We start from the raw sequence: 15,082 nt of genomic DNA on the forward strand, positions 1-15,082 counted from the left end.
GCAGGCAGAAATTGAAGCTTTAACAGCCAACAATACCTGGTCTCTTGCTCCCCTTCCCCTGGGTAAGAAGGCCATTGGTCCGAAATGGGTTTACAAGATCAAACGAAAATCTGATGGTAGCATTAAGCATTACAAAGCTCGGCTCGTCGCCAAGGGTTACACACAGCTTGAGGGGTTTGACTATCATGACACCTTGCGCCTGTTGCCAAACTTGTTATTGTCTGTGTATTAATTGCCATTGCCACTGCTCGTGGTTGGCCTGTTCTTCAATTGGATGTTAACAACGCATTTCTTCATGGTGACCTAGATGAAGAGGTCTACATGTCTCCTCCACAGGGTTATCGTCGTAAGGGGGAGTCTTTAGTATGCCGACTCCATAAGTCCGTATATGTTCTAAAGCAGGCTTCCCGCCAGTGGTTTGCCAAGTTCTCTTCTTCTTATGTGCTTTTGGCTTTCAACACTCCTCTGCTGATCATTCTTTATTTATATTACGACGGGCTGGAGGCAGTCTTTGTGCTCCTAGATGTTGACAACATTGTCATCACTGGTTCTGATTCTTCCATGCTACACAACGTCAAGACAATGTTGCATGACACCTTCCATACCAAGGACCTTGGTACTCTAAAATATTTTTTAGGGATCGAGGTTGCATGCTCCAATACAGGTCTTTATTTATGTCAAAGGAAATATGTGCTTGATATTCTTCACGACAGCGGTTATACTAGCGTCCGGCCAGATCCACACTCCTATGGAACAGAACCTTAAATCGACAGCTGAAGAGGGTGTGTTGTTATCTGATGCTTCATCTTATCGCCGACTAGTGGGTCATTTGCTTTATCTCACGGTCACTCGCCCTGACATTGTTCAGGCTGTGAATATTCTTAGTCAATTTATGCACCAACCACGGTAGCTCCATCTCGATGCGGCTCATCATTTATTGCGATATTTGAAGGCCACCCCGAGCCAGGGTCTTCAATTCTCAGCCTCATCCGATCTTTGCCTGGTTGCATACTGTGACTCGAACTGGGCTAGTTGCCCCATGACACGTTGTTCTACCCCCGGTTACTGTGCCCTTTTGGGTTCTAGTTTGGTCTCTTGGAAGACCAAGAAGCAACCCACTATCTCTCGGTCTTCTGCAGAGGCCGAATACTGTGCCGTGGCCAATGCCACTTGCGAACTTACGAGGTTGGAATCTTGATTTCATGACATTGGCCTTACATGCCCCCTCCCGATTCCACTCCACTGTGATAACCAAGCAGCTCTTCACATTGCTGCCAATTCGGTCTTCCGCGAACGTACGAATCATATCGAGATCGACTGTCACCTTGTTCGTGAAAAGTTCCTTTCTGGTTTGATCAAGCCAACCAAGATTGTGACTGGGCTCCAACTTGTTGATATTTTCACAAAGGTACTTGGGCAGAACCAATTCTGGTTCCTCATGTCCAAGTTGGGTGTTCAAAATCTACACGCTCTAACTTGAGGGGGAGTATTATCGGATCCAATTGCATGGATCTTCTCCATATGGCATGCGGTCCCTTTATTGCATGAAATCGGCATGCAATATTCTCTACTATTCTTGCAATATTCTCCATTATTCTTCTTCCTTTTCTTCTCTTCTTTATATTTGTAAAGTTAGTCAATAGAATAGGAAAGTGATTATATATATGTATTTTTCCATTCATTCAATGAAGGCAACCAATTTCAGTCTATTGGACTTGCTATTCTAACAAAATTCAACACAATATTCATTTTAAATTTCATATATGAAAAAGCAAAGGTCCAAGCAAGATAAATAATATTATACAGTCCAACCAAAAGCTTTCTAAGTAAACACTTACTGATCAAGTAATCCTTCGAAGAGAGTATTATGATTATAGAGGTAGCACAACAGATATCCTCCCTCTCACCACAACTATTACTCTAGCTTTCCACAACCTCCCTATTAACTGGTGCCAACAACCTACCCACCCACTTAAACCCTCTTCTCTTTACTTGTGGTTGGAAACAAGGGCTTAGAATGGTCACTTTTTGGGCTATCGTCTTCAACAACTCACTGCGATCTCCCACTATTCCTCCCCCCCTTCCCCTCTCTGTTTACTCTTTTTGCTATCACTCCTTATGACACTGCTGATGACCGACACTGGATTTTCTCCAATATCGCTCTCCTTAATGATCTGATTCTTCTCTCGGCACTGACGTTTGAAGCATCTCAACTTCAAACTTGATTAGCCCTGCTCCCTTCTAAGCTTGGCTGGTTCTAAGTCCTGCTCCCCCACCCCCCCCCCCCCAAGTGTGCAACCTCCTTCTTAAACTCCATTGTCATCCATGTATCCCGTGGCTCACAAAATCCAGGTATCATCCCTACTCCAATCCCCAAAACCGACTGAGGACTCGACAACCTTGCACACCTGAACCTGGGCAATCACTGTGGACTTCGGACTCTTCTGCAGCTAGCTAGTCCCGACCGTTGTCACCATCTCTAATGGAAGACCGAACCCTCCATGGCTACACAATTGGTTTCCCCAAACCTCAGAGAGATGTGCTGTGCAATTTTCTTGGACTGTTGTGGGAACCATTGGGTGTGATATCAGTTAGATGTTATGAAAAAGATTGGTTTGCTGCAGAATGTATGACACCTGAACAAAGAGACTATATCATTGATTCTGTACCATGGTGGTTTGATCGATGTCTACTTCAGTTGTTCAAGCATCCCCTTGATGCTTCATTGTTCAAACATGAACGTGAAGCCATGCTAATTTGGACCCAAATCAGTGGAATCCCGGATAACTGCTTCAACCTTGGCTTCATTAGACAAGCCATGTCTTGTGCTGGTAAGTCTGTTGAATTCCAATTAAACTATGAAGATTTGGGATTACCAAAGGGAACTGCTAGAGTGAAGATTTTATTAAAAAAGAAGAAGCCAGTCTGTGTATCTTCAAAAATCAAGGATTTTCATGGCCATAATCATACCATGGCTATCTCTTAAGTCTTATGAGGTGATTCTTTTCTGCACTTGTTGTGGGCGTATATGCCATGATATTTCTCACTATCCAGTTCTAAGAGGGCCTCCGGATCCTAACCTCCCTCCAATGGGATCTTTTAGCAAGGCTGCTATCTCACCAATTATGATCAACCATAAACCTGAGATCCCTAAGTGCCCGAATTTACCCCATTCTGATTCGAACTCCACTTTGGCCATGGATGTATCTTATGGAAATGATGTTAATATCCCTGGTATCCATATTTTGAGCTCTAAGCAAGAATCTGCTTCTCACACCAACAATTTGAGGCCCTTACATGCTACTATGATGGTTTTGGAGGTACTGCACTTGACAATTCATCAGGCAGTCCTACTTTCTCAAATCTCCCTGACATCAGCATGACAAACCAAACCATGCAAATCATGCAACCAAACCTCTTTCCTCTCCCTGGGGATGTGAACTGGAACTTTTTTGAAACCTTACCACCTAGTTTTCCAAACACCACCTGCCAAACAACGACCAACACAGCTTTTCCCACACCTTTGGTCCAGCACACTGCAGTAAACAATACCTACCAAAGCACTGTCATCTCAGAGACTGGAAATGCTGAATAGCACTTCTCCCATCAGACTTTTTCTGCTTGTGGCTTTTTTGTAGGGAATCCTAGTGACCTCCCCATCACCAAGAAAAGAAAAGTGACTTTCCCTTCTAAACCCACACCAGTTCTATCTGATTTTGAGAAAATCAAAGCCTTTCTAACCCAATCTCTGGAATCCTTCTCTGATCCACAAGTCCTCCTCCCCATGGTTCAGGAATGGCTGGCTGCGATCTCAGTTTTGTCTCTGGAAGAACCTTCCCCCCCTCCTCCCTTGGTTATGCCCAACATTACAAGCTACACTGTGAGTGACCCAGATGAGCCCTTTGACCAACCATAGGTAAGTTCCCCAAACTCAATCTCTAATTTCCATAATTTCTTTACAGTCTATTTCATGATCCTGATTAGTATTGTTTTTTCTTGGTATATGCTCTCAAACAAATACATCAAAAGAGGGTTTTACCCTAGAAGGTTTTACCTTGCTATCTTATTACTCTTGCATTTACTTTTCTTCATCCCACTACATCATATTGCATCTCTTTTTGTTATACTGATAAAACCTACATCTGCCTTTTTTTGTCTACTTATATTCTGTGCTACATCTATAATCATAATGAAACTTTTGTCCTAGAATGTTCGAGGGTGAATAACAAACTCACCTTACAATGCTTATGCCACCATCTAAAAAACCTCAAACCTGATTTAGTCTTCTTATGTGAAACTAAAGTTACAGATTACAGCAAAATCAAATGCAAGGCTATCTCAGACAATTTTATCTCCTTAGCTACCCATACTAGTAATGGAACTAAAGGCCTAAGTGGAGGACTGTGGGTATTGGTAGCAAAGAACACACAAGCCACTGTAGTTTTGAACACCAATACTTTATTAATGTTAATATTACCAAAAATGCGGGACTTAACTGGAGGATTATTTGTGTTTATGCCCCACCACACCTTTTGGAAAGGAAAAACTGTTGGATCGACCTAAACAATTACCTCCCAACCATCAACCCAAACTACATCTTGATGGGTGATTTCAATGAACTACTTAGCCAGAATGACAAACTAGGAGGGCAACCCATCTCACTCCCATCCTTTACCCCATCCCTTAAATCCATCATATCAGATCTCTCTCTTGAAAACATCAAATTACCTGGATCCCCATTCACCTGGACCAATAGACAAAAACACCAAAACTAATTAAGGAATGCCTAGATCGAGCTATTGCTTCCCCTAATTGGTTAATGATTTTCCCCAAGGCTGCCCTAAAAAAATTACCACCCATTGGATCTGACCACAACCCAATCTATCTAAACACCTTGGCTGAGACAAAATCTTACAAAAAACTTTTCCACTTCCAATATGCCTGGACCCATCACCTTGAATGTAGAACCTTTTGCTCCCAAACTTGGACAATACTACAGGCCACAAACCTTCACAACAAACTCACTAATATGAGTTTCCTCTTATTTAAATGGAACAAAGAGATATTTGGAAATATCAACTCACTGCAAGCCAGGTACCTAAACCAGATTGCCTTGATGGAAGAAAGCCCCAACCCTCTGATGAACCCTGAGTGTGTGGATTCTATCATACACAGACTTAAATGAACTTTTGATGCTAAAGAATCCTTCTGGCTCCAAAAATCCATCCATGATGGAGACTGAAACACTAAATTCTACCACTCTATTGCAAAATCAAACCTGAGAAAAAGGCAACTTCTCTCACTTCTAAATGAGGAGGGTGAGAGAACTAAAGACCCCATTTTGATGGCAAAAATCTTCACAAACCACCTCTCCAAGATTTTCACTTCCTCAGACCCCCTTGAAACCTCCTTTGTAGAAAGCCTCTTCCCCAGAATTCTTGATCCTTCAGAAACAACCGTAGCTGCATCTCCAACATTGAATGAAATAAAATCGGCTGCCTTCAACATTGGAGGTTTTAAGGCCCCTGGACCTAATGGATACTAAGCATGCTTCTTTCACACTTTCTGGGATCTCGTTGCCGATGATGTCTACAAATTTGTCAATGGTTTTTTCACCACTAAAGCCCTCCCGGAAGGCTGTAATCACACCCTTTTATGTATGATTCCTAAATCTGACAATGGTCAGATTGCACCTGACTTCAGACCCATCAGCCTGTGCAATGTCTCCTATAAAGTCATTGCAAAAATAATGGCAAATCAACTCAAGCACTACCTCCCCCTCTTCATCTCCCCCAACCAGGCAGCCTTCATCCAAGGTCGACACATCACTGACAATATAATGATTGCTCAAGAGATCTTCCATTTCCTAAAAAGAAAAAGATCTGGTCGCTCTAGCTTTGTTGCTCTGAAATTAGACATGTCCAAGGCCTATGACAGAGTGGAATGGGTCATGGTAACAAAAATCCTCAGGTTTCTTGGTTTCCCTGATAAATGGACGAATCTGATTAAATCCCTCATCAGCACGACCTCATTCTCCTTTAAAATAAATGGCAGTCCTTTTGGCTACTTTAAACCTTCCAGGGGCCTAAGACAAGGATGTCCTTCAGCCCTTACCTTTTCCTCCTCACTATGGAAATCCTCTCCCGTCTGTTAGAAGCTGCCAGGGACATGGGAACCTTTAAAGGGATCAGAATTGCCAGAAATGCTCCTGAAATTACACATCTCCTTTTTGCTAATGACACCTTCATCTTCTGTAGGAATTCTGAAGAAGATATCCTTTCTATTAAGGCTACCTTTGAACTCTTCTCAGACCTTACTAGCCAGGAAATAAATTTCTCTAAAAGTGAGCTTTTCTTTAGTAAAAATACTAGTATTGAAGATAAAAGAAGAAATTGCAACCTGCTTGGTATGAAGGAGATGAAGCCAGATTCCTTGTACCTGGGAACTAAACTCTTCCACCACAAATCCAAGGTGAAGGAGTTAGAACCCCTAGTCGAACGCATCAAATCCAAATTAAACCTTTGGAAGGCAAATTGCCTTTCCTTTGCTGGAAGTTGTGTGTTAATACAATCCGTCTTGGCTTCTATACTTTCTTACCTAATGACCTGTTTCATGTTCCCACAAAAAATATGCTCTTCCCTAGGCTCAATCTATCTAAATTTTTGGAACAACAACCCACCAAATAAACACAAAACCCACCTACTTGGATGGGATAAAATTTGCACTCCCAAAACTATGGGAGGTTTGGGACTTCGTAAATCCCACATCCATAATAAAGCCCTCATAACCAAATTAGGCTGGAGACTAATAAATGAAAATATATCCCTTTGGGCTAGAGTAATCAAGGCAAAATACTTCCCCAACACGTCCATTTTTAACCCAAGTGTGGCAAAGAAGCAAGGAACTTGGACTTGGAATAGCATTGCTTCTGTGCTACCTAACCTCAAAAAATTCGTGTCGAGAAGAATTGGGAATGAAATGAATACCAATTGTTGGTATGACCCATGGGTACCAACTATACCGGGCCACTGTATACCTCCAGATTTTCAAAACCGATCCTACTGCCTGGTAAGTGATCTCACCATCAACCAAAATTGGAATTATGATGTCCTCTCACATATTCTGCCCAACTGTCTGAATCATGAAATATCTAAATTAAGTCTATCTGATTCTATGGACTGCTGAAGATGCTCTCTTACTAAAGATGGAAGCTTCTCCACCCGACTTGTAGCAAACCTTTTAAATCCACTTATTCAAACTAGGCCCCTTGTATCCAAGTGGTGGCGCTTTTTCTGGAAACTAAATATCCATCCGAAATTTAAAATGTTTTTTTGGCGTGTATTGAATGCAAGTTTACCTGTCAAGGCCACTATCTCAAAGTGGACATCGATCGAGCCTACACGTGCTTTCTGTGGTGCTCATGATGAATCCCACTGGCATCTCTTTCTATCTTGTGAATGGACTAAGCGTATCTGAGCCTGCGGACCCCTCGGACTCAGAACTGAGCACCTAAGAAGCTCTAGTCTGGCACAACTTTGTGCTTCCCTCTTCCAATCCAAGACCATGGACAAACCAACAGCTTTTTGGTTTTTTTTTCAATTTTCATTATTACTTGTTATTTCATTTGGACTGTAAGGAACAAAATAATCCACATGCTGGAATCAGCAGACCCTACCCCTGTACTCAAACTTGTTACCAAATGGATTAAAGATCTTAATTTAAGACCACCACTGATGCACAACCAAATGCCTGGAAATATTGTGAATACACATACTAATCTTGATGCATCTACAAACACTAACCATGATATGAACTTACCTGTTTTATGTTGTGCAGGTCTTTCTGAACCAACTGTAGGCCGAATAGGATGGGCTTACTGCATTTTGCTAGACAGCCAGAGTGTTTTAACATTTGCAGGATTTGCTACTTCAATCGACGATCTGAAGGCTGAGCTACTTGGAATCTTGCAGGGGTGGAAACACACTGTGACTGATGGAATCCAATTAAAAGAAATTTGGATCACTAACAAGAACCTACATAACCTTTTGGTTGCCAAGCAGAACATTACCATTCCTTGGCAAATCGTCCCTCGTTTTTTTGATCTAGCTGAACAAACCTCAAACTTTACAACTGTACAGTTTAAATATAAAAATAATATATGGACTAGTAGGCTACGCTCTCTAGCTACCTTCTCTATCACCAATAGGAATGTTATCCCCCCCTTTCTCTATGATGTAAATATGTTTTGCTAACTCAAATTTTAATATAGTAGTTTTCCCATAAAAAAAAAAAGCAAGACAAATAATATTGATCAATAAATACCAATGTTGTTAATTATATGTACCGTGGAGTACATGGAGTTGTAACTCTATTTTTCACTATTATGGGGAAAACTTTTGGAGATTATGTACTTATTCCAAAAATGACTTCTGAAAACAAATAATGCCCCCTTCTTCAATTTGTCTAGATCGAAAAGTGAGTTTCTTGTCAATGCGTTCACACTTGATTCTACTCTGAAACTTAATTTCCTTAAAAAGTTCAATATCTTCATTAGGGTCAAAGCAAAGGATACTCATAACGATCATTTATTTGCACTACAAGGATCCCCTGTTTGTAATACTTAAACCGTTTTAGCCGAAGCAGAAGGACAGGAGGGAAGTTAATGAACAGAGCACGCTTCCTATCATCCTGTAGTCCATGTTGTGCATCATAATACTTGTTATCACCCTCAAGGTATTCAACTTCTACAAACTTATCAAAAGAAGCATAGACATCTCGACAACCTTTGACATGAAGCAGAAGAACGTGAACTGATTCCTTTTCTGTACAATTGTAGTCCACAATCCACATTGATGCATTCAATGTAATTCATATGGTGCCCTTTAAACAACTCTTATATTCTACCCTCCACAACAGTTCCCTTTATTTTCTCATCAAGCTTTTCACAAAGAACCCTACTACATTCCAATGCATCATATTGCTTGAATTCAAAAAATATTCTCAGCTCTTTCATTGTAACATTGTTGTCACTATACTTGAATCTTATATAATAAGCCCTAAAGAGCCAAGGGGTGCTCTCTGATAGCATATCATTCTCAGTTGTTGGAATATGGTACATAACCTTTCTAAAGTAGGGGATATGGTACAGTGTCTGGAAGATAGAATTCATATAACAGTTATCTCTGTTCTCCTTAAGTCCAACATAACCTGTTTCCTTTTTCAAGTCATAAACAGCCTTGACAGTAACCTTAGCTTCCACTATTATTGTGTCATTCTTAATAAATCCACGATCCTTGTTGCGTTGTTGACTGAGAAGCATGAACCAAGGAGTACCTAATTGACGCGCTTTAGCATTAAATTGATGATGCGGCTCTGACTCATATCTAAATATGTTTTTGTTATTTTTTGATTAATCACAGCCAAGCTGAATTGAGCACAATACACCATCTGTAAGGCAAATTTGTTGAATCTGCAACATCTAGATACATGGACAAATGACCCGGGCAGTTGAGGAATCAAAAACGGGTAAAGAAGTAAAAGAAGAATCATGAAAATTATGATGCACTTGAAAGATAGTGATTGTACAGAGAATAGTCAGTTGAGGATCTTGAATAGTGATATTTGTTAGGATTTTATTTTGAATAGAATTAATAATTGGACTAATATTAAATAACCTAAAACTCAGTCTAATTATATTATTGGTCTAATAAAGGGGTTCATTGAGTTGTATTAAGAGTCCTATGTGGACTAGCTTTGGTGTGGGCCAGATAGATTCCTACTGGGACTATGATGAGAGAGGCCCTCTAGGAATTACTATATAAAGAGAGCTAGGTCCCCCCTCTACCCATCACAACTAATTATTCTCAATTCCTGTTGAGGGGTGCATTCTGGAAAGAGTGGGAGATATTCAATACTCATCATCCCTGTGCTTATCGTATTCTCATCAAGCCAATTATCTTTGGGAATAGAGGGGAAACACCTTAGTCTTTGGTTTTTATTTTCCGTTGCGATCATCATCATAGTGCGAAACAAGGTTAGTGGTTCTTTCTCTAACCCCCTATTATTTGTTTGATTGTGTTCTTGAACGCCCCATGGAGATCCTGGCTTTTAGGGTTTTGTCCCCATTCGGATCAAATTAATCTAACACTATTAAGTTGATCAATTTACTATTTCCATTATGCTTCCTGAAACGTTGCTCAACATTAATCATTTAAAGTCTCAACATCTTCATCAACTACCTTATCGAGGATACCGAAACCTTTTTCGGAAGCCAAACAAAATAACTACTTAGGCAAAGAGAGAGAGAGAGAGAGAGAGAGAGAGAGAGAGAGAGAGAGAGAGAGAGAGAGAGAGAGAGATTTACATATCGATTCTCAAACCAAATTTATAGAATTTTGCCACAACGTTTGAAGGGTTTAAGGGTTTAAGGGTTCTGGATCTCAAATCCCCAACGGGCAAGGGTTTGCAATGATATAAGAGATTTACTTACAACTCACTTTAATAAGGAAGGGGATGAGCAATTCCACTAGGAATACAATTTCAATTCCTAATCTTTTTTTTTTTAGTAAAATTCCTAATCTATTAAGGACACTGGTTATTGTATAGTGAGAAATAGAAATATCCACAGGAATACATTAATCTGGACCTAAATACCCTACTATTGTTGTTTTGTGGGATTTTTTTAAGTTCATCACCCCAAGTTAAGGAAACAAGGTTGGGGTATGATTTTGAATGGCCACATCAGCATTTTTCCACTTCAATTATCTCACCCCACCCAAGTCCCCATCAAACAAATGGGGCCTAATCCTTTGGGAATTCTCCAAGCTCTAGCATATGGAACCAAACTACTTTTCTATGAGGATCTTCTTCCATCTAGAGGAGATAGTTGTAAACTGAGAGAATAAGGATATACATACCTTAATTCAAGGCATAGTTGCTATACATCTATCTTAGCCACCAATGGTTCATATATCATGCCCATAGCCTATATATTATTTTTTACCCAAAAAAAAGAAGCCTATATATTGTTGGAAAATGATTGCACAAAATAATAACTACAAGCGTACGGATCAATCGTAGCTATGGGTCTAACTCAAGGAGATGTACGCCACTCTATTTTACTCACTTTAAAGCAATGCAAAGTTAACCAAATTAATTAAAGTGTGGAGTTAAACTAATGATAATTAAATTAACGTGTCCTAACTCACAAGCATCTAGCAAAATTACGTATCTAACGAATTAAATTGGTGTCCTAACACACATCCATCTAACCTATCAATACTAACGCGGATTGGAAGGAATAAATCGCAGCCACACACCACAATCACATAAAAAAAAAGAAGCAAAAGAAAGAGAATGGAGGGATTAATGCATGAATTAAGGTATGTGTTTGATGAACCGGATTGAAATTGCTTGCTTCTAACACTTGAAATGGCGCTACCAAATCTGAAATTAAAATAAAAATAATTAAATTAAAATTCTACCATAATGCATGATAATAATAGTGAATAAAAAATAAAATCCTAAAAGCACGATTGAATTAGAGAGATAGAGAATGAGAATGAAAATAAAAATAATGGAGAATGAAAATTCCTAAGAGAATGGAGGGATTAATGGAGATGAGAATACTAATAAAATAAAATTAACGGAAGAAGAAAGAGGAAGAGAAGAAGAAGAAATTAGAAACTAGAAGAATTAAGAAGTTAAGAAGAAGAACATAAAAATAAAAATAAGAATTTGATACTCCCTTCTACCAAAGTTGAAAGTGCATGAATTAACGGCCTTGCATGAATGCAATTTGATGAAGCTTGAATACTTGATTAATCCTTGCATGGCTTCCTCTTCCAAGTCTCTAACTCTTCTCACTCGAATTAGAAGCCTAGACTAGAAAGCTTTAAAACTAAACTAGAATTAAATTATTACAACCAAATTGAAGACATAAATTGAAATTAAAGCATGAATTAAACCTATTACAACCATTAAACTAAGCTCATAAAATCAAAACTAAGAACTAGAAAGCCAAAAATCACAAATTAGAAGGAGAAGAAGAGAAAATTTCACTAAGTAATTGAACTAAGAATTTCACTAAAAATTGAACTAAAAACTGAACTAGAACTAACTAAAAATTAACTAGTTACAACCCAAAGGGCAAGGGGTATTTATAGGGGGAATGAGAGGAGAAGGGAGAAGAGAGAAGAGATAGGAGAAAAATTTCCTTCTCCTTCCTTTACGAAAAGCTTGAATCCCAAGAAAAAAATAAAAAAATAGAAAGTGGGAGAGATAAAAATCTTAGCTACATAAACCTTCTATTTTCTAAAAAGTTGATTTTCTAATTTAATTCTGTGCTTCCTTTTCTTTGCAGGTGTCTTCTCCAAGCAATGAGATCAAGGCATCTTTGATTTTTCAACCTTCCAAGGATGAGAGAATTTTCTTCAAAAGAAATCTATCCATAGTCAAATCCCTAAAGTACCCTTGGAAAGTTGGATGAGAGAGAGAGTGATGACTAGAATTCTACTCACAATAAATAAAATACCCATTCTGTCCTTCAAAAAAACGTAGAGCATGGGGTGCTTATATAGGCCTCACTATTGCATTTCTTGTAAAAAATCACCCAAAATAGACCCAAATTTCGTCCAATTTGGAATTCGGGAGCCTAAGATATCTCAAGTTGAAATTGGACTGCTCTAGAGCCTTCCAAATGGAATCTTTTGGCTAACAGAAAAGATAACTTCTGATAATTGCAATATGGCTCCTTGAATCCAAACTTTTATTTTACTTTTTCCCCGGTCTATTTTTGATAATTATAAACAAACCCCTACCATAAAAATTAAAAACAGGGGCATGCCATTTTCACACGTCGTTACGGAAACGGCCGTAACTTCTTCATTTCAACTTGGAATCAAGTGCCGTTTGAACCATTGCGAAGCTGACTCGATGGGCTACGCATCCATAGTATTAACAGCTCAAAATTATGCTAAGGGGGCCACTATACTCAAGTTCAAATTTGACTGATTGGCGTGATTCTTTCAGTGCTCAATCCAAACTTGATTTTCTCAACTCCTGGGCTCTTCCAGCTACTGCCAAACACCACTAAACAGCTTAAAAACATTCTTTAGCAGCATTTGCTCCATTTTCACAAGAATTCACCTAAAATCTCAAAACACAAACAAAAACCTCAAGTAGCTCTGTTCCAAGTATAAAAATACATGCTTTATGGCCCTAAGATTTCACACATAAATGTGCTCATCAGAAAACTAGGTTTTCTGAGTTGATTTGCCTCCTCAAAACCTAGTGACTCAGGCGAGTCAAGTTTTTTTATTAATTTTTAAATATATTTAATATGCATAAATTAGTAAAACTTTAGAAAAATAAAGGAAAATATGAAAAATTCAAAAGGAAAAAAATCAGGGAATAACGTATCATTGAATTTTGAGTTTCTACCAATGCTAACTTGTTCATAATAGATCACATGTGATTAACTGTCTCCTTTTATGAGGAAAACCATGTGCATGCATGCAATGTACTACCACTCAGAGAAGATAACTGCCCGAACTCCTTCAGTTTGTAGAATATTAAATCTGGATTTATTTACGATTGTTGGTTTTATTGATCAAGAGAATATGGTGTGTTGTGAGGACAATGACTGCATAGCGGGGGATCGCCCCGTGTCCTCCACCTCATCCTTCTTTTGGGGAGATGAGAGAGGTGAATTGAATGTTGGAGTCACCTAGAGGAGGGTCTAGGACCCAAGATTGTAATGTAATGACTCTCATAAACGCACTTTTGGGGATAAATAGTCCGTTGGTCTGGGTACGGGTCAAGTTACGGTCCGGGGAAGGTATTAGGCACCCCGGACTTGCTAGTCTTCTATTGCTAGGCCTTATGGAATGACAAACATGCTTTGGTAGAGTACAAAATGCAAATAAAACTATAGGAAAGTAAGATACAAGGAGGAAACGAAGGGAATACATACCCGGAGGTTCGGTTGCAAGGTAAGGACTAATATACTGGAATGTAAAATAAAAGACTCAAAAACCTAAATAACCTGAACATGATTGACTCTAGGCTAAGCATAACAATATGATTAATGCATGTGAAAAAAGATGATAATTTAATACACATATATGGAGGAACATGGGAATGAAATAGGAAAAAATATGCCAATGGTGAGTGTGTATGAGGGAGTCTTAAACTACAGGGGATTGAGATCATGGAGATGCATGCATGGAAGATGAGATACAACATAAGAAAGAGCATAAAGAAGAAGAGAAGAAATAATAGGCTGTGATCACCACCTAGGAAGACGGGATCACACTTCCCTTGGAGATGCAAAACACAATAAAGATAAGAAAAACAATAAAAATTGAATAATATCAAAGATAAAAGGGCCTACTTTGTGAAAGAAGATCAAAATAAGAGATGTGGAGGTTTTCCTTGTGTAACTCAGGAGATTTGTACCTTGAGCAAGTATCGCCGCTTGTTGTGGCTTCTCTTGTCTCTTGTACTTGAAGGCTTCATTAGCCAAGCGCCAAAATTTCCAGTTTGGTGTCTTCAAGTCTTGATCTAGGGGGGATTTCAATGGTGGATTGTGGTGTTTAAGTGTTGAAGAGGCAATGGACAAAGGCTAAGCCAAGGCCCAAGGCTAAAGACTCAAAAACACTTGAGAGGGGGAGCAAATAAGGTGCAGGTGGCCAACTCCAGCTTATGCAAGGGTTGTGTAACCTTTCTCAACCTGAGAGGGGGTGTATTCATAGATGTGGGGGGTGTGTGCACTCCCAAATTCATGTAGGTATGGTTGGGTTAATCTGGATCGTTAAAAGGAGGTGTCTTTGCATCAACGGTGGGTGTCAAGGTAAGCACCAATGGATGGGTGACAAGTGTTTAGTTGCCTTAGGGGGTGTTTTTTGGGGCCTAAGGGAGCCAAGATTGAAATCTAAAGTGCCAAAAATAGGCTGGGACAGAAAATGTTACACCCGCACCCGGGATTATAATTAATTATTATTTCTTTCCCGTGACGTGCAGTGCAGTTACCGCTGCCATGTATGCTGGTGAGCTGTTCTCACTGGTGGTCAAACCCAGCTAC

General features: G+C 39.4%; 1 pseudogene; it reads right to left on the reverse strand.

Annotated features, from left to right (window-relative positions):
- Positions 1-534: 534 nt before the first annotated feature.
- Positions 535-9,491, reverse strand: LOC122642492 (annotated as a pseudogene).
- Between the last annotated feature and the right edge of the window lie 5,591 nt (positions 9,492-15,082).

Source organism: Telopea speciosissima, chromosome 10, assembly GCF_018873765.1.
Source record: "Telopea speciosissima isolate NSW1024214 ecotype Mountain lineage chromosome 10, Tspe_v1, whole genome shotgun sequence".
Lineage (NCBI taxonomy): Eukaryota > Viridiplantae > Streptophyta > Magnoliopsida > Proteales > Proteaceae > Telopea > Telopea speciosissima.